We start from the raw sequence: 22,350 nt of genomic DNA, 5'->3' as shown, positions 1-22,350 counted from the left end.
ACCCTGACTTGTTTAATATATAGAATAATTTATGGACCCTTTTTTTTTTTGTTGTTTTTGGCACAGCATCAGTTGAAGATATCGCAACGGGCGGACACATTATGCACGGCTGCGTATGCGGGATGGAATGAGAGGCGCCCTGTGTGTCGGTGATGGACTTAATGTGACTGGCACACTACTGTGCAGTCCAAAGGTCACGGTTACAGGGAGGAGGCAAAAAAAAATGAAGAGGGTCTGTTTTCTCTTGGCAGGCGGGAATGGAACTTCCACAACTCCAGCCAAAGACAAAAGAGACATTTCAAGTCAGTGTAAAATACTACAGAGGCAATTCTGAGGGGCGGCCAAGACAAAAGATAAAAACATGGTTGTCAGTAAATACAGCGATGATGACAGGACAAACCCAGTCTGGCAACGAGGGATGGAAATCATTACTTCCAACCGGACCGGCGCTTTGAAGACTGGAGGGAATCTTGCGGTAGAATATCCAGCCCCCCCAAAGAGGCACCGCAGCAGAATCCACCCGTACACATTTGTACAGATGTCCAACCAAACAGCACGAGCATGTGTGTGTGTGTGTGTGTGTGTGTGTGTGTGTGCGTGTGCGCGCGCGAGCGGCCCATTCTTCCCCCCTCGTGCGCACAAATCCACAATGTACACACACACACACTTTCTGTACCTCGACTCCCATGTTTCAACCCCCCCCTCCCCCCCGTGTTATGTTTGTCGAGCTCTCAGGCCCAAATCCATTATTACCTCCTGAAATGACAACTCATTTCCACAAATGTAATCCCTTCCCTTTGCCTGCGTGAGGCTGTAAAGTAAACACAGAGCGACTCTCTCGACAGCGCAGAGCAAGGAGGGTACAGGGAATCGCTACTTCAAATTTGCAAAAGGAAAGTCGGAGTGGTCGGTAGATGGAGGAGAGAAAAATGATAAAAGACTGAAAGCATTTGGATGGGGTTTATTCTAAGACATGTATATGTGTGTGTATGATAAATATAGTGCATCTTCCAGGAAAGGGTAGTGGCTGATGTAACGATGTTCTCCCAACTTCAGCCTAACAAAGACTGTCAGCGTTTTCATAGTAACTGAACACGATTTGATGAGCTTACTCTTCCTTCCTCTCAAGCCGGCATCCACTATCAAGGTTTTTAATTATTTTGAATAATTTCATTTCATCACTCATCACTTCATTACCGTTTTTTCAATCAAACACTGCATCGCTTTGTCTGCAAAATGTCAGACCCGTACTCAAACCAGTGCTCAGTGTAATGCCAAATTAGTGACCAACATTTTAAAACCCGGAGACATTTAAACATCCGAGGGGCCGTCATTTTATGAGGCTACAGAACCAGAGAAGGTCTGACTTTTCTTTTGCTTTTATGTATGACACGAACAATGAATCTATTATAGTCAAAAATTCATAATCAGAATGTTTTACTGTAAGTGTGCCCTGCTCTCTTGTGGCCCGAGAGGCGCGTGGCACCAAGTAATGGAACACTTCCATGTCCACACCTGTGATATGCTGGGAAAAAAAACTACAGTGGTCAGCGTAAGCTACTGATGACACCTACGTGGTGAATGGGCCGCGTTTAAATTGCACTTTTTTCTTGTCTTTTGCGACCACTCAAAGTGCTTTACAGTACAAGTCACACGTTCATACAGCACACATCAGTCTCACACTGACATGACGGCCGCCAGGGGGCAAAATTGGGGGTTTCAGTATCTCGCCCAAGGACACTCTGGCGTGCAGACTGGAGAAGCCGGCGGGATCAAACCGCTGACCCTCTGATTACAGGATGACCTGTACTCTACCTCCGGAGCCCCAGTCGCCAAAACTACACAAGCCACAACCTGAGACTGATCGCAACTTTGTGTCAAGAAACATGTACAACAGGAAAGCAAAGGCAAACAAAAAACCTAGCGAACCAGCCAGAAAGTGGCCCAAAAGTTGGAAACAATGCATTTTACCATTTTGTACACCTTTTCTTTTGACTTATAAAAATCTCATTTCATGCTGTTTGCTTGTGGCCCACCTGTCCTTTGGTGATGTGCAAAGCGTCTCCCCTCTTATTCCGGCTGTGTTCCAATTTCTGCCAGATGCCGGCAGTCGCCAACTGTCGTTGTCAGTGCCCCGTTGTCGCCCTGAGCTGTGCCCCCGAATTGAAGTGAAAAAGGTTCCCCATTTGTTTATTTGAAAAACCCAAAGGTGCAACTCCAAACAGGGGGTGTCGCACCGGGGTAGGCAAAGCTGGCCATTGCCCCCGGGAATGGACGATTACTCATGTCCGCACCAACCCAAATTTTGTGACCACCCACTCAAATTCGAGTAAAGTCTATTTGCAGGAAACAACGGCAACAACGCCGTGGTCGCGAAACCCCCCCCACGGGGCCCCGCGCCACTCGCTCGCTGCCAAAAGCTTTGTCATTTCAGAGCGGCAACGAACGAACCACGAAGCGCACTTATTCTTCAGAGAGCCAAAAAATGAAGTGAAGGCAAGAGGAGGAGAAAAGAGACGGAATGTATCGGCAGATTCAATGCTTACAACAGGTAGTTCATCAGCAGACTAGCTGCTGTCTTAACTGTGATTGATATTGTAGGGCACCACTTTAAATTAGCTTGACAGTCTTAACGTGCGTTAACATGAACTAGGATGTTTTGCCGTGGTCCCTTTCCCCCCGGGGGGCCCCCCAAGTCCCTTAAAACACCCCTGCCTCCAAATATATCAACTGTGTCATAAACAACAATCATCTCAATCGTCTCAATGCCAAAGTAGAGCATCATACATATCCAAACAAACATCCACACACACACACACACAAATACACACGGTTCCATCCTCCTGGAGTCGCGCCCGCAGAGATAAATAACAATAAGAATATGTCCTCCATCAGCCCGCCCACCAATCCATCCCTCACCCCCTCAGCCACATCATATGTGACTGGTTTAATCGCAGGCCAATCACTGCCAGGTCACGATTAATAAAAGCCACAACAGCCGCGAATAAACAAGTCCAAATTGCTGCGTTAATCGAATGATGCAAACATCGATGAGTTACAAAAGTTCACCGCCGCCACTGACAATTTCCTAATTGCATTCACTCATTCATGGCAATTTTATTAACATGGAGCGGATGTCTCCTGCCCTTCCACTGTCACAGCACCAGGGATCTAATTTCATTATTTTCCACAAGATTTGCTTGACTACTGCCGCCGTGCTAGTGGCGCGCCGCGGCCAGATGTTTGTGCTATTAGAGTGAGGACGCAAAGCCTGTTGGGTAAACATAATTAAAGAAAGTTGAAGCTTCTTCTTTTTTTTTCTTCTTTTCTTTCTTTTTGTTTACTTCTCCCCTTCCTTGCCCTCTCTTTGTCTCCCCACCTCTCCTCCTACGAGTCGCTCTCTCTCACTTTCTTAACTTTACTTCATTAGACAAATTTCAATTAACATCAGAGTCACATGTTTCTCTGAGCAGGAGCACAAGGCCTGCACGGAGGGCTGGGTACGCAGAGGAGTGTGACTCAGTGGACAGACATTGTGCGCACACGCACGCACGCACGCACACACGCGCACGCACACGCACACACACACGCACACACACACGCACACACACACACACGCACACACACAGATATGCACAGATGCTGTAGCCTACACTTAACATGCAAATATGCAGACGTCAGCGGACAAGTGGAGAAAACAGCAAAACAGATGAAGAAAAAAGACAAGGAGCTAAAGTCAGTGTTTTCTTCACAGGATATGTTGTGTGTGTGTGTGTGTGTGTGTGTGTGCGTGTCTGGAACATGCTCTCCAGCCATTCGCAGTTCCGTCCTACCTGTGTGGCTGATGAATCCAAATACCGCTGACCTGTGCCCCCCTCGGCGCGTGTGTTTATTAAAATCGTCGGCCATCGCAGGCCAATCACGCAGGAATTACTGCCCACGCCTGTCGCATGCTAAATAAGAGAGGAACAGAGAGAGAGAGAGAGAGAGAAAAGACTGAGGGTAAATTAAATCACTCATGTCACGGTGCTAATAGGCCGGCCTCACTCTCCGTGTAATTCCAGGGGTCGACGTTGCAAAAAAATAAGTTGGGTAAAAAAAAAAAAAAAAAAAAAAAGAATGGAGAGGGAAAAAAATCTATTAGGGCCGATATCACAGACAGTGTGTTACAAGAGGTCATTACAAGATTATGTAAACCAAGAGAGAGCATTTCCATGCAGTGGTCATTTGCATATGATTATTGCATCAGAGTTATGCAGTGATTATACGTGAGGGCATGTCAAGGCATACACAGGCGCGCACACACACACACACACACACACACACACACACATAAACAGACACACACACTGAATTATGTCATGAGTGTATGCTCACAACAGCCCCTGCGTGTTTGCGGGCTGCCCGGACGAGGATTTATTCACCGTCGTGGCACGATTTTTTGGGAGGGGACTCCTCACTCATAAAATCTCTCTCCTTCCTGCCCGCCGGAAGCATTCGTTTTACTTGATCCGGTAGAAAACACCCTACCGTCAAGCACCCCACAACAGCCGACTTGACGGCTGAAATATGCTTCGCGGGCCGCACACAGGCTGGTTTTAAGTATGCAGCGCGCAGCACATTCGATACCCTTTAGTGCACATGAACTGAGTGGCTGTCAAGAAATACAACAGGCATCTCGAGCAATTATGCAGATTTATGCAAAACATTAACAAGAAGAATTAAAGGCACAAATGAGGTGGCTACACTTGAATTGTTAAGATTATGAATAATTACCATGAGTCTTTTTTGCTCTTAATATAACTTGTTTTTGATAAACAAAGCCTTAATTATCGGAATACTTTGGAGGATTCCGGTGACCTTCATTAATCTTAGACAACAAGTCTCCGTTGAGACCTGGAGAGGAGGCCCTATGCGCGTGCACGCGCGCACATCCCCCCCCACACACACACACACACACACTCGTATGTGGGGTAAACAGGCATGCACGGTGCCGCATATGTTAACTAGCCTCTTCAGCCCGGAGCGAGGAGACAGACAGGTATGTTTCCTAGTTAAGCCAAAGAGAGCGCCTCGCGCTCCCCGGTGTGTCCAGGTAGCCTACGCTGAGCCAGGAGAACAGATGCACGGGCAGAACGCGCGCGCACACACAGCAGGCAACTCAGACGCTCCTCTGAGAATTGGTGGCTCGGGGTCCTTTACTAATTACAATTACGTCTCACTTCCTTCCCCCTTTCCTCAAACTTTTGGACATGAATATTCCAATCGGAGCCATTTTTCACATTGGACACACTGCTCAGTGTGTCCCATAATTAAAAGCATGATGGTGCAAGGTGAAAACACTAAGGGTGCTCAGACTCCACTTAAAGCTTGTTGTAAATGAAGGAGTGGGGGGAGGGGGCAAAAAAAAGAGTTTCAGATTTTTTTTTGTCCACCCGTAAACAGCACAGTGGTACAGTAGAAGTGCTAACGTCTGTTTTTACCTAAGCAGCCTCACGGCAGAAACCTCCTCATTCGTTCTGTCATGGATCATATCTTCGATGAATCCCACTGTATTATAATGTATTATATTTTTACAGGACAAATGAGTACTAAGGGGGGGGAAGGTGCTCCATCCTTGGAGCTTCACAAAAATCCCAATGATAACTGCCGGTGCTGAGCACAACCAAAAATATAAATTAATAAATGACGATGGAATATGTAAGACATGTTACGTAGTGTTTACATGAGTTTTTTTGTAAATTAAAAAAAGGATAAACATGGGTGACAGAAAGAAAGTACACACCTTTATTGTAACACCACACATGTTGAGAAGATCTAATTGAGACTATTTTTTTTCTATTTTCTTATTTTTGGGAAGGCTTGTGTTTTGTTTTGTTTCGTTTTTTTTACTTGCTGAGGAAATTTTAAATTCATAAACCTGGAAAGGGAAGCTAGAAAAACAACTTCTTCAAGCCAGAAATCTCAGCAAACTTGTATTGATCAAGAGTTCCCTCCTCGCAGATAAAGTTACAGTCATTTTGCACCATATGACACAGAAAACGTTTTCCTCACTTCTCCAGCTGTATTTTAAATCAGCTCAAAACTCGAAATTGAAGCTTTTTTAACTTTGCAATCTTTGCGTCTTCTTTCTTTGGCTGACAGAAGTGTCCACGTGTTGAGTCTACAGTACGCTTTATGGCATTACGGATGGAGGTTCCCTTGAGGCCGGAATCGCAGCGTCTCCGAAAACATAATCAACTTTCATTCGTAGAGAGAAGTTGCATATTTCTCGCCCCTTTTTTTTCACTCACCCGATCCACAAAAGTGAGCGTGCGGAGGCGTCAAGCAAGTTTTGGCGGCGATGACGGCCGCACACGTGCCAGACCCGTGTGACTGCTCCTCTGTCCCTAACAACGAAACCTCGGAACAGTAACTCAGGCCTGCTCTATTGATCACCGAAACACAGCATCCCTCAAAGGGAGGGGAACAAAACAAGCCAATATAGCTTTCAAATGTTTTACTGCCCTCTAGAAAACATCGATGTATATCAGTTTACATGGATGGCAAAGAAGAAGAAGAAAAAAGACGGCTGCCGTTAAGCTGGTAGTCAAAGGATCCAGATTTACCATTTCTATTTCTACATTTTCCCTCTGCGGATCAATTGGTGGTGGTGGTGGGGGGGGGGGGGGGTTCATTTTCTCCCAACATCAATACCGTGGAGCCCGGTACAGTTCGCCGTAGCCTCCAACCGCCTTTCATCCCGGCCACACTGGAGCTGGTGGATGTTGGTGTTGTAGCTCGACGCTCCAGGTAGTTGCCGCCGTTCCGCAGCACACAGGATGGGCTGAGGCCCACCTTTCCACGCTGTGACCTCAGTGTGGAGGGAGGCAGGGAGGCCGGGAGGGAGGGGGAGGGGGGAGGGCATAAAACAAACAAAAAAGAAGGAGAAAAATTTGCTGGCCTCTCGTGACGTCGGGGCACTGATCTATCCCCCTCTGCAATCTGTCGGTGAACCTGAAAGCATGCGCAGGGAGGGGCGAGTCGAAGACAAACTGGCAAACTGGCCTGGATCGCAAGCGCCCGGGGGGGGGGGGGAGCGGCCCAAAACCTCCATCGCACCGCGCCGACCTCAACCTCCTGCGGCTGGAGGGAGGCGAAGGCTAGAGGTGGTGGAGGGCGGTCGTTGCGGATCGCTGCGGCGCGGAGGGAGAGGGAGCACTTGGCACGCAACTTTGAGATCCCGGTCCAAGGTGCTCACAGGAAATCACGCCCCAGGACAGGAGCTGTGTGCACATGACCTCTGTCTGATGCTTGCCTTCCCCTTTTTTCTTTGGGTTTGTTTTTGTTTCATTCTTTTACAAAAGAAAAAAAGCAGGGGCACATGTGCAGCCTGTAAAATCAATGTGTTTAATAACTTTGAAGAGTGCGTTTTTCTGCTGAAGGTGCGGGGGGGGGGGGGGGGGGGGGGGATCAGAGCAACTAAAATAAATCTTTTGTCTTTGATCGACGAGACGGACGCAACATCACCACCACCTTCATAATCAAATACCTTTGACCCACTTTCTCCCAGGCACATATGCACTCTCCTATTATAGGGTCACTTTTTGTAATATTGATTTTTGTTTTTTTGTTTGTTTGTTTGTTTTGAAAGTCTTTTTTAAAAGTGGTGGGGAAGAAAAAAAAATCAAGACATCCAAGTTTTTTTTTTAAGGAGAATCAGACAAAACACAATAAACCAGGTCGCTGATCTACAATTCATACAACTGACTATGACTCTTGATTGCAGGAAACGTTTGAATTTGTTTAGTAGTTGGAAATAAAAAATTGGTCCCAGTTTACATAGATTTCTTTTTTTTAAATTTGTCTCACGGAGGTTTGGATTCTAAGTAAGAGATATTCAATATTTCTCACAGATCGAACTGACCAGACACAAGGTCACGTGTTGTCACACAGCTGAAAACGGACAGATACAACATCGTCATGGTAATAATAAAAAAGAACATGATCTCTGCCTTTTTTGCAGAGTTGAAGCACTTGATTTCTTAATTTGTATTTCACCCACAATCCTCTCTGTGCAAACGCAGAGGCGTATGTCGCAACATATTGCTCAGACCCTGACCCGGACACCTTTCTAATTAGGCCTACGTGAAGTGTTGTTGTTCTCTGTGAGCCCCCCTGCCCTCGCCTGGCATGTTGGGTCTGCCTCCACACTTCCATGTGACCCCCCCCCCCCACCCGCCTCACCCGCTCCACCCATCAACTACCACACCACTGCCCGTGTACACATCCATAAACAAGCCTCTGCAAGCACCTCCACAACTCCAGACAAACTTATGTCTCCCCTTCAGCTTGCATTTCGATCTCACGCACACACACACACACACACACACACACACACACACACACACACACACACACACACACACACACACACACACACACACACACACACACACACACACACACACACACGCGCACACACACACACACACACGCACACACACACAATACAATACAGTACAACAACTGAACCTGAAATACAAATACAGTCATACATCTGAAACCGTCATCCTAATTTTATGATGCACGACAAAATGGATTTGTTTTTTTGCACCGTCTTCACACACTCTGTCAAAACTTGACCTTTTTTTTTTTCCCATCGTTGCTGTTATTTATACTCCACGCCTGTGTTGTTTCGACATCGCACGCGGTGGTACGAGGCAGAGGTCACATCCCGGAATAGATGAGTGTTTCTTTTTTTTTTTAGGATTCCTCAAAGAAACGGATATTTCAAAACAACGCTTTTGCTGGAAAATGCTGCCGGAAGAAAAAACACAAACCCTGCTTGTAAATTGTATGCATCTATAATTAAATGCTCACATTTTCTGTCTTTGTATTTCTCTCTCTCTCTATCTCTCGCACACACGCACACACGTACGTACGTACACAGACACACAGACACACACACACACAGACACACACACACACACACACACACGCACGCACACAGAATACACTTATTCAGCCTGTCCCTGATTTCTGATATCGCCATTACAGGTATTATTTGTGTGTGTGTGTGTGTGTGTGTGTGTGTGTGTGTGTGTGTGTGTGTGTGTGTGTGTGAACGAGAGAGACTGCAGTGTATCTGCACGAGAGGATCAACCTGACAAACGTTCGTGGCTCCCAGACGCAGTGCAAAGACCCAGAATTCATGTAAAACAGCAGCGAGTCCCGGTGCTTTTTTTCCCTTTTTTTTTTTTAAAGGGAACGCCTGATACCGGATAATGATGGAGATTTATGCTTGATTATGGGAGAACATTCCCATCACATATTCCATTCCCTTTTGCACATTCAGGCTTTATGATAACAAAAAAGGGATGAAAAAAAATCCGACCAATGTACCTGGAGCTGCCGTTTCTGAGACGGGTTCCACATGTTGATGGGAGCGATGTGTCTACACAGCAGCAACAAAAAAAAAGCATAGTGTCGAGTTTAGCCTTTCAATCTTATTTTTCAAAAGAAAATACAAATTCTTTTGTGATGTCTTATGAATGCTTTGGCTCCATCCATCCAACAGCTTTTTGAATGTGCAAGTCCTTTTAATTCTCCCACATATACACTTTCTATACAGAAAATTATGACTCCCCCCCCCCCCCTCCCAAATTTACTGAAATACTGTTCACCCTCTTTGGACATCCAAAAATAAAATGTAATTTAAAAACCTGCTTGGTTTGTGGAGCCCTGACAAAGGGTCACATGTGGACATTGTTCAATTGTACGTGGTCACGAGGCAAAAAGTTTGAGAACCGCAGTCGAATTGCATCAAGTTCATCAGAGTCTCCCAACGTTGTCTATGTTTATCGATGGATTTAGAAGGGAAAAAAAGCAGACAAATATCAGTGAGAAAGAAATGTGACTTATTATTAAGTATTTGTGAACACTATCATTTTAATTCAATACACTTTTCTAATGAGACAAATAAGATTATTTATTTTTTCCAGCCATTTAAAGGATTTGTACGTGTGGGAATAAAGAAATGAATAAGAAAAAGAGAACAAAACATAAAAACACTGAGGAGTTGGTGTGTGTATGTATAATATAAAAAAATAATATAAGACAAATCATCCAGTATGAAAAACAAAATCAATCCTGAGATGATTCTTTTCTAATTAGGAGCCGGTGTTTTCATTTTAATTAACTTGGCAGAACCTCCCGCGTCTCACTGTCCATCAAACCTTTGGCAGAAGCTGCCAGCTTCTGATTCATTTGATTTTCGTTTAGTTCCGAGGCTGATTGCACTCCGTCCTCCTGGATGTAAAAGCCTCGACACAAAGGCGGTAAACGGAGACGAGGGGGGGGGACGAGGTCAACAAGTCGAGGACGGCCACCTCGCCTTGATTTCTTTCAATGCAAATTCAAAGTGACGCGAGCGTCTGCTCCGGGAGCCTGTTGGATTACTGTTGATGGCCGATGAGATAAATGTGCTCAAACATTTCGTCTGAGAGGAGGAGAAGGTGAGCGAAAAACAAGGACAGGGCGAGAGGAGAGCGAGCTGCAACAAGCACGCACATAATCAGAAGTTGGCGGTAATGTGCAGGCGTTCACCCATTGGACGAACATCTTTCACTTTATTAGCATGACAAAGAACACAATCATTTTGGATATGCCTGAATGCCGTTTTCATTAACTTCCCAATGATTTATTAACAAAAGTGTCAAGAATGCGGCGAAAGCTTCAGGCCTTGGCAAAAACCACACACACACACACACACACACACACACACACACACACACACAAAAATTGTACTGAACATAATGCAAAGCAAATAAAGAAATAAAGCCATCTTCAGAAATAATTAATGAGAGAGCAAAAGAAAGAAAGAAAAGACAATGAGGTGGTTAACAGGGGTGAATAGAGCGACGGGTTAAAAGGTAGACGGCCTTATAACTGCAGATCCCATTCTCGACGTAAAGTATATCCAGTTGATTGTGACATTCATTAGGTTTTAACACGGCACATTCGAACCGAGACTCCCAGCTGGGAAACGTTTCTCCAGTCGGCCTATATTGAATTCCATCAGCCATAAAAGAGATTGAGGCTCATATTTTACGTGCTGCTTCGCGGACTCTGCATAGACTGCATACTTCAACAAAAAGAAGAAAAAAAAGAAGAAGATCATCGTGGGATGTGAGTCTAGGCACTGAGCCCTGTGACCCCCTTTGACTACATCGGCCCTCGGAAGCAAATTCAAATGAATTCAATTAAAGCAGCGTTCACGCACGCACTGAATTCTGGACGTTTTCCCCCCGAGCTTCTCCTGCCGGCCCGCCTTTTGGAAAATGTCCGGAAAATGTCCAAGTGAGCAGAAAGATCTCTGGTGAATTCCCAGCGAGCGAGTGGGAGTGTCGATGAGTGTAAAGCGTTCCTCCAGCGCAATTATCACCATGTCATGTTCTACTCAGACGCCGCAGAATGTTCTGGGAATGTTCCCGTCGTTGTTCCTGCACCATCACGCCTGGACGTACAGGGAGAAGCTCAAACTGCCATGTGTGCAGTGAAAACATTATGATGCCACGAGTTATTAAGTGAAAGGGAAGCTGAATGTTTGAATGGACACTGAACGCACCCGAAACAAATCACGGATGCTTTTTAGAGATCTGATCCCCTTGGGTCTGACCTCGTCCTGCCATCTGATTGGCCGTAGCCAATTTGCCCAGATATTTAGCCTGCCAGAAATCAAAGCTAGTGGTGGCGACGTGCTAGGATCGCTTATTTTGACAAGGTCACGCGATTTGGCGACTGTCGATCGAACGGCGATTCGGCTTTGGCTCTGATCTGGGCCTTCTGACGAGGGCGAGTTCCAAAATGTATCGGCCAGAGGGAAATTGGGCCCTAAACTTGGGTCTAAACAGTTGTATCTACTGTAGGCCGCGTATCATCAGAGGCAAACAACCAGTTCATTTATCAATTCATCTTCATCTAAATTGAATTTGATTTCAAACTGCTTGTTTATCTGCAACCACTTCATCAGATATTCGACACAATGGAAGGGATGTTGACAGTGTTTGTTACGGGCTACTTAGAGACACGTATCCGCACATACATAATATTAATAAGTAAAACGAGAGGGCAATATTTCACACAGAGCTTGGTATTACACCCGTCACATTGAGAACAAGGAAACACGAGCTGAAAAAACCGCAGGAGACCAAAACCGATTCCTCTTCTTTCGGTGTTTCCCAAAGTACAGTGTGAGTGAGTTATGAGCGGCCGGGACCGTAAACGAGTGTTTCATTTGGATCCCTACTTGATCATAGTGTGTTTTTATGAGTACATTTTTCACCGGGGGTTCTTGGCTGTAGATAGGTGCAACAGCTCATTCCAATACCCAGAAGTCCTGCCCGAGACCCCCCGACACCTCCCCCCCCCCCCCGACATCACCGCCGTCACCAACAACACAAACAGCAACAATGGGAGAGGAGGCAACTTAACTCTGAGGAGACAAGTGTTTTAAAAAGATTGAGCTTCCCACCACGGAGCTGATGAACGACTCTCCCAGTTCTTCAGAAAGGGGAGAGGGGGAAAAAAAAAAAAAAAAGCCAATGAAAATAAGCTCAACTGTGCAATTTAGAGAGCCGTATAAATCAATCCTGGTGAGTACACATATTTCTGTGTGGGGAGAATTTATATGTTTAATTACCGCGCACAGGTGCCAGGCTCTGGCTTTACTCATTACAGTAAGATATATGAATGGCGGCGAGAGGGCCCCGGATAGCGCAGGACAAAAGGGAGGACAAAGTAATTAGCCGGCTCTTATTTAATGGGACCCTTCCTCAAGTCGTTTTTTTTTTCCGCAGCTCCTCGTCCACGCGCTTCAATTCAGAAGTCATTTCATAAAAGGACCACTGGTGGCAGGTAGGACCGCGGCAATTACACCGGCAGGGGAGAGGAGTCGGCTGGGATTGAAAATGAAGTGTTTAACACTATGCAATGTTTGATTGCCCGGCTTTTCTTAGCCCAATGCGTCCCCTCCCTCCCTCCCCTCCCCTCCCCTCCCCTCCCTCTCAGATGGATCTTCCCAGAGAGATGGAGAACCAAACACTGGGATTCCCAGCTGAGTGGGACGTCGCTGCGAATGCCTTTGGCCACAGAGTGGTCTAGGTTGGTTTTGGCTGCACGCGTGTGTGTACTTGGCCAAAGCACGAGTTTATCCTCCCATGGCCTGTAAGTGGACTTGGCGGTAGATTCCGCTCTGGCTATCCTGAGCCAGTGTGTGTGTGTGTGTGTGTGTGAGAGTGTGTGTGTGTGTGTGTGTGTGTGTGTGTGTGTGTGTGAGTGTGTGTGTGTGTTTAGCCTAGTGGCACTTGCAAAGGATAGTAGAGACGCTGGCCACTGCACAGCTGGTCTGTGCCATCTTACCTCAAGGACTCTGGACATGTGCCAAAGGAAAGCACTGACCACCCAGAGGGGGGGGGGGGGGTTCAGTAACATCCACAGTGTGCCTCAATATCTGTCCACTGGGAATGGATATATATACTCATGAAAAATGAAATCACAAGTTTTATGATGTAGAGATGCACGTAAGGAATAACGTTGTTATTTTAAAAAACAATGGAAATATTAAATAATTTACACTTTCAAATTTACAGTTCTGAACCAGGACCGTAAGTGTTGTAAAGTAAGATGTTCCATATGAAATAGCCTACAGGCGTTTCTTTTCAATGTGTTAAATAACCGTAATCTATATTTAGGAAAATAAAGATAAAGAGATCAAAAATCCCGATTGAGGCCAAAATACTTGACTGGGACATCTCTGATAAAAGATGGAAAAAAAGAGTAGATAAATACAAAGAAAATAAGAAATAAAAGATGAGCTAATAGAAATTTTAAAGGAAGAAAAAATACTAATAATAATAAGTAAAAAAAAGTCGACATAAAAGTAACTTAAATGCCAAAGAGTTAGATAGAAAATCATTAAAACCATTATAATAAAAACACACATACCTAAAGGAATATATAATATATATAATTAGCCTGCATCCTTTGCCCCGGCTACACGCTCTGTGCGTCCAAACGAATCGTAAGTGAATAGAAGCGGTAACTTAATGGAAAAAACACAACAAGAAATGCTTGGCTCTCCATATGAGCGCCACAAAAAACATCATGTCAGAAAAACTGAAGCGGCTGCTTTTATAATCTGTGTGAAGATAAAAAATTTTAAAAAAACGCAGAATAACAAGTGTTCGGGGAAGGGATGTAATCCAGCCCAGTCCTCTCATCACCTACACTGGCCGCTTAACAGCAAAGCAAAGCCACAGGCTAAAGGCTCCATTCATCCTAGACACACACACACACACACACACACACACACCAGTCATGTTGAGTCGGTCCAGCCAGTCTGGGGGCGTTGCTTGGCCAGGGTTTCCCTCAATGGACACCACTTGGCTGCTGCTGACCTATGTTTACTCGCCATCTGGCCACAGGCTTGTAGCAAATGTGTGTGTGTGTGTGTGTGTGTGTGTGTGTGTGTGTGTGTGTGTGTGAGGGCATGTCTCTGTCTCTCTCGTCGGAGTTGATAGCTTCTGACCTGTCTGTTGAGAGGATGTGTTTGGCTCACGTTAGGCGAACAAACATTCGAGTTGGTAGCCGACGGCCAGTTTGGCCCGAGCAGTTTGTGTTCAACGCGATAACACTGGTCAAAATCAAAACGACCCGATGTTGTCAATCTGTCCTCAGAGCCAGTTAACAGCCACTGATCCTTTGATCGTCCCGGCCCGCGGATAGCAGCATAGAAGTGCGAGTGCACTCGCGAGAAAACCAAAGCAGACGCTGCTCAAGAGTGTTTCATAATCGGTTTTCATGATTGGAGATCAGTCCAATAGGTTCATCCAATACGTGTGTAGATAATAAGAGCTACGGTACGATTCAGGGAAGATTTCATTCGATAAGATTTGATGTAGTCTGATACAATCCTTTGTTCAATGTAGACATTTATTCGTTCGGCAAAAAGCATGACTTACCGTCAAAGCGGTATTTTCGGAAAGCACCAGAGGGAATCCCAAGTAATTGTCTGACAACACTTAGGTTTGAAGGTGCACATTAAAATCGGTCCGGCGTTGTCGGACACCTTGCTTTTCGGCTGTCACTCGCCAACAACGACTTTCGCTAATGTGACGCTCTGTGTCGAATCTGCCGCCAACATTTGGACTTTTACGAGGGATCGGAGACGCTGCTCGTGGACGTGGCAGCATATCAGCTCCAGTCAACTGATCCGTCACTGTAAAAAAACGAGCCAACGGCCGGTCCGTTGTGCATTCCGATTCAATCCAGGGAGACTTGCAGTTTATATTGATGAAAATATTACACCCCCCCCCTGCTAAATAATGATCGTGTTACAGTCGTTTGCCAAAATGGCATTTGGAGTGGATCTGTATCGTGTCGACTGGTGACGTGGTAGATGAAGTAGTGCAGTGGACTTGCTCGCGCGGGCAGCAAACTTTGAATGTCAGCGAGCATGACGGCCACTGGCTCCGAGAGCCGGAGAGGGAGACGGGTGCAGAGTTTGCCATGTGCCCCTACCCGGTTCGAGAGCCGTTGGCACCCCTCCAGCCGGCGCGCGCCACCCACCACCACCGTCTGCCGCCGCTGCTCCCAGTCGTCCCAGCCAGGCTCCGCGTCCCATTTTCACTCGCACTGGGGGCGGGGGGGGGGGGGGGGGGGGGGACAACCAGAAGAGCACCGGAAAGAGACAGGGAGAGCACTCACTAATCAGGTCGTCACCACGTCAAACAAAAGGCTGATGCTGTGTGAACCATGTGGTGAATCAAGACTGTCCTCCGACCCCCCGACCCCCCAAAAAAAGGCCACGTGTCGGCCATTTGTTCAAGCAGCTTGCTTCTACCTGTGTGGTCGCTGTGTGCTTTGTTTGCTCTGCAGTAGAAGAAATGTTTTATATATATATATATATATATATTTTCCTCTTTTCTCAATGTTTAACCAACATGAATCTACGCAATGCTTCACAAAGTTTCTCACAATCACACCTCAAGATATCTCAATCATTCACATCAGAAAAATGAATACGAAGGACGGAAACGAGAGTGGAGAAGATTTGGAAAGGAAGAAAAAGTAATGCTCATCAGCTGCGATGACTTTAGCATTAACACACACATTTGTTTAGCCCACAAACAGACTGCGGCCGGCACCTTCGCACCGAGCCCCGACACTGTTCAGACACAATGAACTTAAAACCTGGACGAGATCCCAGAGTTTCCATTCACAACGTTAACTATCGAGCCGTGCGACAGGAGGAGGAGGAGCGGTGAATTCCCAAAACTAATCTAGTATAATCAGGGCACTGCCCCAGTGTCCTGAGCCCGCCTACACTCACACACACACACACACACACACACACACACACACGAACGCGTCTGCTGCCTACCCATAACCCCCAGTGTGTGGGTGGTGGTGTTCCCTTGACCCACTTAACACATCTGGGTCAGCTGTATTCAACCACCAAATCACACACACACACACACACACACACACACACACACACACACACACACACACACAAGACTTGCAACCACAAAGATAAAGCAGATTGATTTCTTTTTTTAAACTACCGATATGGTATATTGAAATTATTTTTATAACATGCGGCCGATCCGCTGCTCATTACTTTGAAAAGCAGCACGTCTGTGACAGATGTGGCTCAAAGTGTTGGTCCTCCATCGTACTTAGTGACTTTGAAAGTGAATCTCGTAAGCGGCGGCCGCAGTTGTTCTCTTCTCGACGCTTCATAGAAAAAAGACGTGTTGCTTTAAGGTTTTTTCAATATTCTGAATGACACAAGAAATTGACCAAAAGGCCCGGCACCCCGACCTCAGTTTCTCTCGCACGTCTTTACCCCCGTAGCTCTCGACTCCTACATCTGTCTGCTCCTAGTCCGGTCCACGCGGCCCACCGTCCTTCAGCTAACTGCTCCAGTCCTCTCAGGGGCGATGAGACGTCTTCCCCCGACTTGGACTCACGGCAGGGGCACTTCAGAACGGTCCAATGTCTTTCTTCTCTTCCACTCTTGGCTGAGTTTCGATTCTATGTTTCAGGTGGAGCCGGGACCTCTCTCCCCCTCCGTCTTTTCTTTGGAAGCTTCTCATTTTGTTTCCCCACAAACTCCAGGTCGTTTTTTGGGGGTTTATCTTCCAAAAAATGGGGGTCTTCCTCCCACGTCGTCCGTGGATCCAACCATCAGTCAGTCAGAACCAGACCAGACACATTTTCAGACATTGGAACTTTACCCTCGGTTCAATCTGGGGTCATTTTCCCTCCGGCGGCCGCGCCCTGTGCAGGTTTGACTGCGATCCCATGGACCTTAAACTTGTGAGTCATTTTACCAGCTGTGGTCACGGGAACAGCAAGCTGCAAAGAGATGGATTGTTACTTTTATGCTCTGCGACAATTGTCTCTCTTATCTATCCAAGACAACTGTCCAGTTTTATATTGAAGAAACCTGAGATACTACGCCAAAATAATAATGTCCTGTGAATATCAATCGGTTGTGTCAGTCATTTTGCCCATACCATTGTTCGGACCGTCTTTGTAGAATAAGCAGGAATTCAGCTTTCTTCACCCCCTTCCTGGTTTTAGTTGCCGTCAGGCGCCACCCCGCATATCCACCTCCAGAGTTCACCAGTAGTTGTCCTTTTTTTTTTTTTTGGTCGGTGTGTTTTTTTGTTTGTTGCCCAGGCTGAAACGGCGCCGGACCGCTCCAAAGGCCCAGCTTGAGCTGGGGCAGTCGCCGAATGCGCGGCCCCACTTCAGCGCGCACAAAGAGCACTGTGAGGCAAACACCTCGGAGAGCCACAAGGTCGTCTCGCTAACAAGTTTTCTTGGCACGCCGGAGCCTCTTTTTTAAGGCAGGAAGTGAGAAAAGGGCACATGAAGAGAGCAGTTAGGCTCTGTAAACGAAAGGGGGTACCACTGCCTGCATCGCTTCCAAAAATAAAAATGAAGAAAAATGAAAGAGAGAGAGAGAGAGAGAGAGAGAGGAAAAAAAAACTTTTTAAGTGTGTTTGTGTTTGAGGCGAGGGGAGCAAAGGTGTGCTTTTGCGTTTGAGGCGAAAGGCAGGAGTATCTTCTCTCTCTCTCTCTGTGTGTGTGTGTGTGTGTGTGTGTGTGTGTGCGCAAGTCCCCCTTGCCAGTTTAAAAAAACAACAACCGTAGTCCAGGTAAATGGCATGCTGTCCTCTGCACATGCCCGGTGGCTTTCTCTTTCTCTTCACAGGGAAGAGTTCAGAGGGCCAGTTAGCACCATTCACAGCAGACCCCGAGGCCTTACTGAAACACACACACACGCACACACACAGAAACACACGCACACACACACACACACGCACACACACACACACACGGATACCCGTGCACAAAGATTCCTTTAAGCACGAGAGGCCACAAACACATTCACACATGATCAGCGGCTCTCATAAATTCATGCAGCAGTTGTACCCACGTACACACGCATGCAGAACATACACACACACACACACACACACACACACACACACACACACACACAGTTGGCCCATGGCTACAGTGTTCAAACGGCCGTGATATTGAAATCTAGCAGCAGGGAGAACAGTGGGTTTTGCTGAGGTCCAAAGCAGGTTATTGATCAAGGTTAGTTTACTGTGAAAACTCTGCCTGTGGCCAAAGGCCATTCACACCATGAAGTGTGTGTGTGTGTGTGTGTGTGTGTGTGTGTGTGTGCGTGCACTTAAATGTATTGAAACTTTATGCAACACTGCCTCTGTGCTGCAACTAATGTGCTTCAGCTGTGCTTTCCTCAGCGAACACAACTGTTGTTTTTTCAGAAGCTCTTTTTTCCCCCTCTTTTCTTCACAACTTTGGTTCCGTTTAGACACCCCAAGACAATAATTCCTTATTTAGGTAGAGTAAACTTGATCGTTACACACTGTAGCCTGTACTCCAAACATTACACCAAGGCAAACCTGTCCGCGAGGCAGTATCGGTGTCTGCCGTCAGTCCCTTCGCCTCTTTCAGCACCGGAGCACCGAAAAAGCCAAAACATCATTTACATTGATAATAAGTCGCATCGACCTCAAATCTGTAGCGGGGGATTTTATGTACAAATAGAAACATAATGCTCACAATGATTTGTGACCTCCGGTGTGGGCCGTGTGCCTCATGGTGACAGCCCGCTGAAGGTCGGCGCGTGTCTGCCAGTTCATTTGTCACCATACGCTGCCTCTCTATCACAGGAACCGTGTGGCAGAATGAATCCAAGATAAAAGAAGAAGAAAAATAATAATCATAATGTCATAACCAGTCTCAGCAAAGCCTCCGTGGAGCAGGTGACTCCAGATTTTTTCGATTTGAGCTTTACCAGCAGAGAGGTTCTGGCAGTGTGGGACTGCACAGGGGTTGTTTTTATTTTATGTTCTGCAAAAAACTACAAAACTTGGCTGCTAGTCGGCTAATCTCTCTTACACATTACACACAAAACACACACATACGGGTCCACTTTTCTCTCCCGCACTAACAAAGCTAGACCTTAAGTGGAATGTGTGTTACAGCGTTCAGGGCATCAGACGTCTGGTATCAAACATACACATATACGAGTGTGTGAAACGGAACGAGTGCTTTCGGAGAGACGCGTGCACATACAAGCATGGGTACATATGAAGGCCCCCCCCCCATAAAATTACATACATGTTCCAATCTACATGTCGACCATTTATTAAAACACACCAGAAATGTGTCTATTTTGAATGTGCACGCATTGTTTTTTTTTTCATTAAACTTGTAAAGCGACGACAGAAACGGAGAATAAAAGTGTCGATGAAGCCACTTATACGACCACATCAATCCGATGCTATTTCTGTTTTAAGTGTGTCATAAACTGTCAGATCAGATCGTAAAAAAAATGGGACTTGATGCACTTCAGGAGGACGGAAAACGTGAAACACCAATTTTTCTGAAAAGGGAAAGCTGGAAAGCGGGACGCTGCCGGAAATTGTTCACAAACTCTACTCTACAAGGTGCAACATTTCTAGGGATAAACGTTTCTAGGGATAAACGTTTCTAGGGATAAACGTTTTTACAAAAGGTTGCTCATTCTGTCCATGTCCATGTGCACACGATGAAAGCCGAGAGGAAAAGTCCTGGCATTGTTTTTCCTACAGTTCCCTACACTGTGTTAAAAAAAAAAAAAGAGTGATCCCAGCAGGCCGCCAGTTCTGTGGCCACGTCCACCCTCCACATCCAGATGAGCGTTTTTTGTTTTTTTTGCTGTGATAGGGGCTTTGACAAATCAGGGTGGGAAATGTCATAAGAGCCAATCGGGGAGCGAGCGTGGACGACTGCAATCGACAGTTTTTTCCCGCCCAGAGTTAAAATGCAACTCCGGTTGTGTCCCAGCTACAGCGGGCTCGGAAACTCTGTAGCATTTTAGTGTGTAATAGTCTCGGGCCCGGAGACACAGACAGGACCAAATTTAAATCAAACAAAAGGTGGGAGGAGGAGTACCGAATGTTTTACGACCCAAAAAGTTACAAGGAAAAAAGTAAGTTTACGCCAGGATTGATGAGCCGGTGTAAATCCAGCACGTCACTCTGCACACATTTCCATTCAAAGGTGACCGTTACTGGGCCAATTCCCCGAAAGCCTTGGTGAATTTCTATAAACTCAGCCACCACACCATATCCCCGCTTGGCCAAAACACCCAAAGTAGTTCCTAGCAAGGATAGGAGTGCCAACACGCGCACAAACGCGCGCACACTCTGGTTCCGCATCCTTCTGTACGGCCACTGTAATGGCTGGTGAATCTGTGGCTTACTCATGCATACCGCCGGCAAATTGTCCCTCGCTGATCACAGGCCCGCCGCTGGTGTGATTTGTTGAGAGATGGGACACGACAGGATGAGTCGGCAGCTCAGATTGAAAAAGGGCACGGAGGATACCTGCACAACGAGTCCGGGGAGGTACATTCGAAGCAAATTACATATCTGAGGGCTCGCAGCCTTCTGTGTGTCTGTGTATAGACACACTGTATCTGAGTAAGAGTCGGGATATGTGAGGAAATGACCTTGCAGTGTGTAGTGATATGTGTATCTATGGTGGTGTATGGATTCATACAAAAAAACATTCACTAGCAAAAGGCAGGAAATGTAGCTTAGTAGGTTAAAGCGTGAATCCATTTGACTGGATTTAACTGTGAGATAGGCCACATGATGTGGACCAGACCCCAATTAAGGTGAGCATAATAACCCACATAGGGTCCAGCGGTCCCTGGACCTATTATTATAATATAACCCATATTCTCAGCAGCAGATTCCACTGATACCTCTGTTACTTGGAGTCTAGTAACGAGTTCACCCCCCCCCCAAAAACATGAAAATATCCCTTAAAAATAACAACAAAAACTGTGAACACAATTCAACTATGTTAAACAGCTACCAAATTTCTAACAGCCAATCTAGGCTGGAAAATAAAGAAAAGGTGCACAAGTCAGTTTTATTGTTTGGTTACAAAATCCAGATGTGGAGCTGTGAAACACGGCAGCATTGACTTTATTATGTAACTCACTGTGTGTTGGTTGTTCCTTTGAATGTCGCATGTGTTTGTCTCGATGCTTTGTAAGACTATAAACAATTCATTAATTCAGTTTTAATTGATCACGTACTGGGGGAGTTCGCCACATTCTTGCCGCCTTGTCCGCCAACGGGAAGGGTTAAAGGTCAGGGTTGGCCAACTACTGCTTGCAAAGATGCAAAGTAGTGAACGATCCAAAAGTGGCGGACTCTGCGTAAATAAAGAACGGCATTTTTGCTGAACAACAAATCAGAATCCATCATTAAGTTTATAAAGTACAAATTTCTTAGTTAGAGAGTACAAAAATGGCAGTTTGTCCAGCCAAAGAATAGTTGTCAAATTAACCAAACTCTGCAGATAAAATAAAAAAATAAAAAAATGAACAGCACGTGTAAAAGACGGCATGAAAAAAAAAAACCCTGACACACAGGTGGTCTAATTGTTTTCAGCGTCTTCGCATCTTCAGAACTGAGGATGAGGATACAGAAAGTAGGGCAGCACAATACTAATTGAAGCTGTAGAATTAAACACAAACACATAATCTCTCTCTCTCTCTCTCTCTCTCTCTCTCACACACACACACACACACACACACACACACACACACACAAACACTTTTCGAGTGCCCAGAAACACGCACATGTGCCTAATGTGATCCTTAAAATCGCAGGCCAGCTTTTATAAATTAACCTACTTTATGACAAGCCATTAGCTATTATGAGGAAGTAAAAGGAAAGAAAAAAAAAAAAGTATATC

At 45.9% G+C, this 22,350-nt stretch overlaps 1 long non-coding RNA gene across 2 annotated transcripts in view; it reads right to left on the bottom strand.

Moving 5' to 3' along the window:
• The window catches only part of LOC124850733, a 133,554-nt gene that overhangs the window by 86,928 nt on the left and 24,276 nt on the right, over positions 1 to 22,350 (bottom strand). For both annotated transcript variants that reach the window (XR_007031535.1, XR_007031534.1), the window contains exon 3: positions 3,834 to 3,953. This is a non-coding gene — a long non-coding RNA (uncharacterized LOC124850733). The remainder of the gene's footprint in view (positions 1 to 3,833; positions 3,954 to 22,350) is intronic.

The sequence above is a fragment of the Scophthalmus maximus genome, chromosome 10 (genome assembly GCF_022379125.1).
Source record: "Scophthalmus maximus strain ysfricsl-2021 chromosome 10, ASM2237912v1, whole genome shotgun sequence".
In the NCBI taxonomy this organism is placed as follows: Eukaryota; Metazoa; Chordata; class Actinopteri; order Pleuronectiformes; family Scophthalmidae; genus Scophthalmus; species Scophthalmus maximus.
This window is presented reverse-complemented; position numbering and strand designations above follow the sequence as displayed.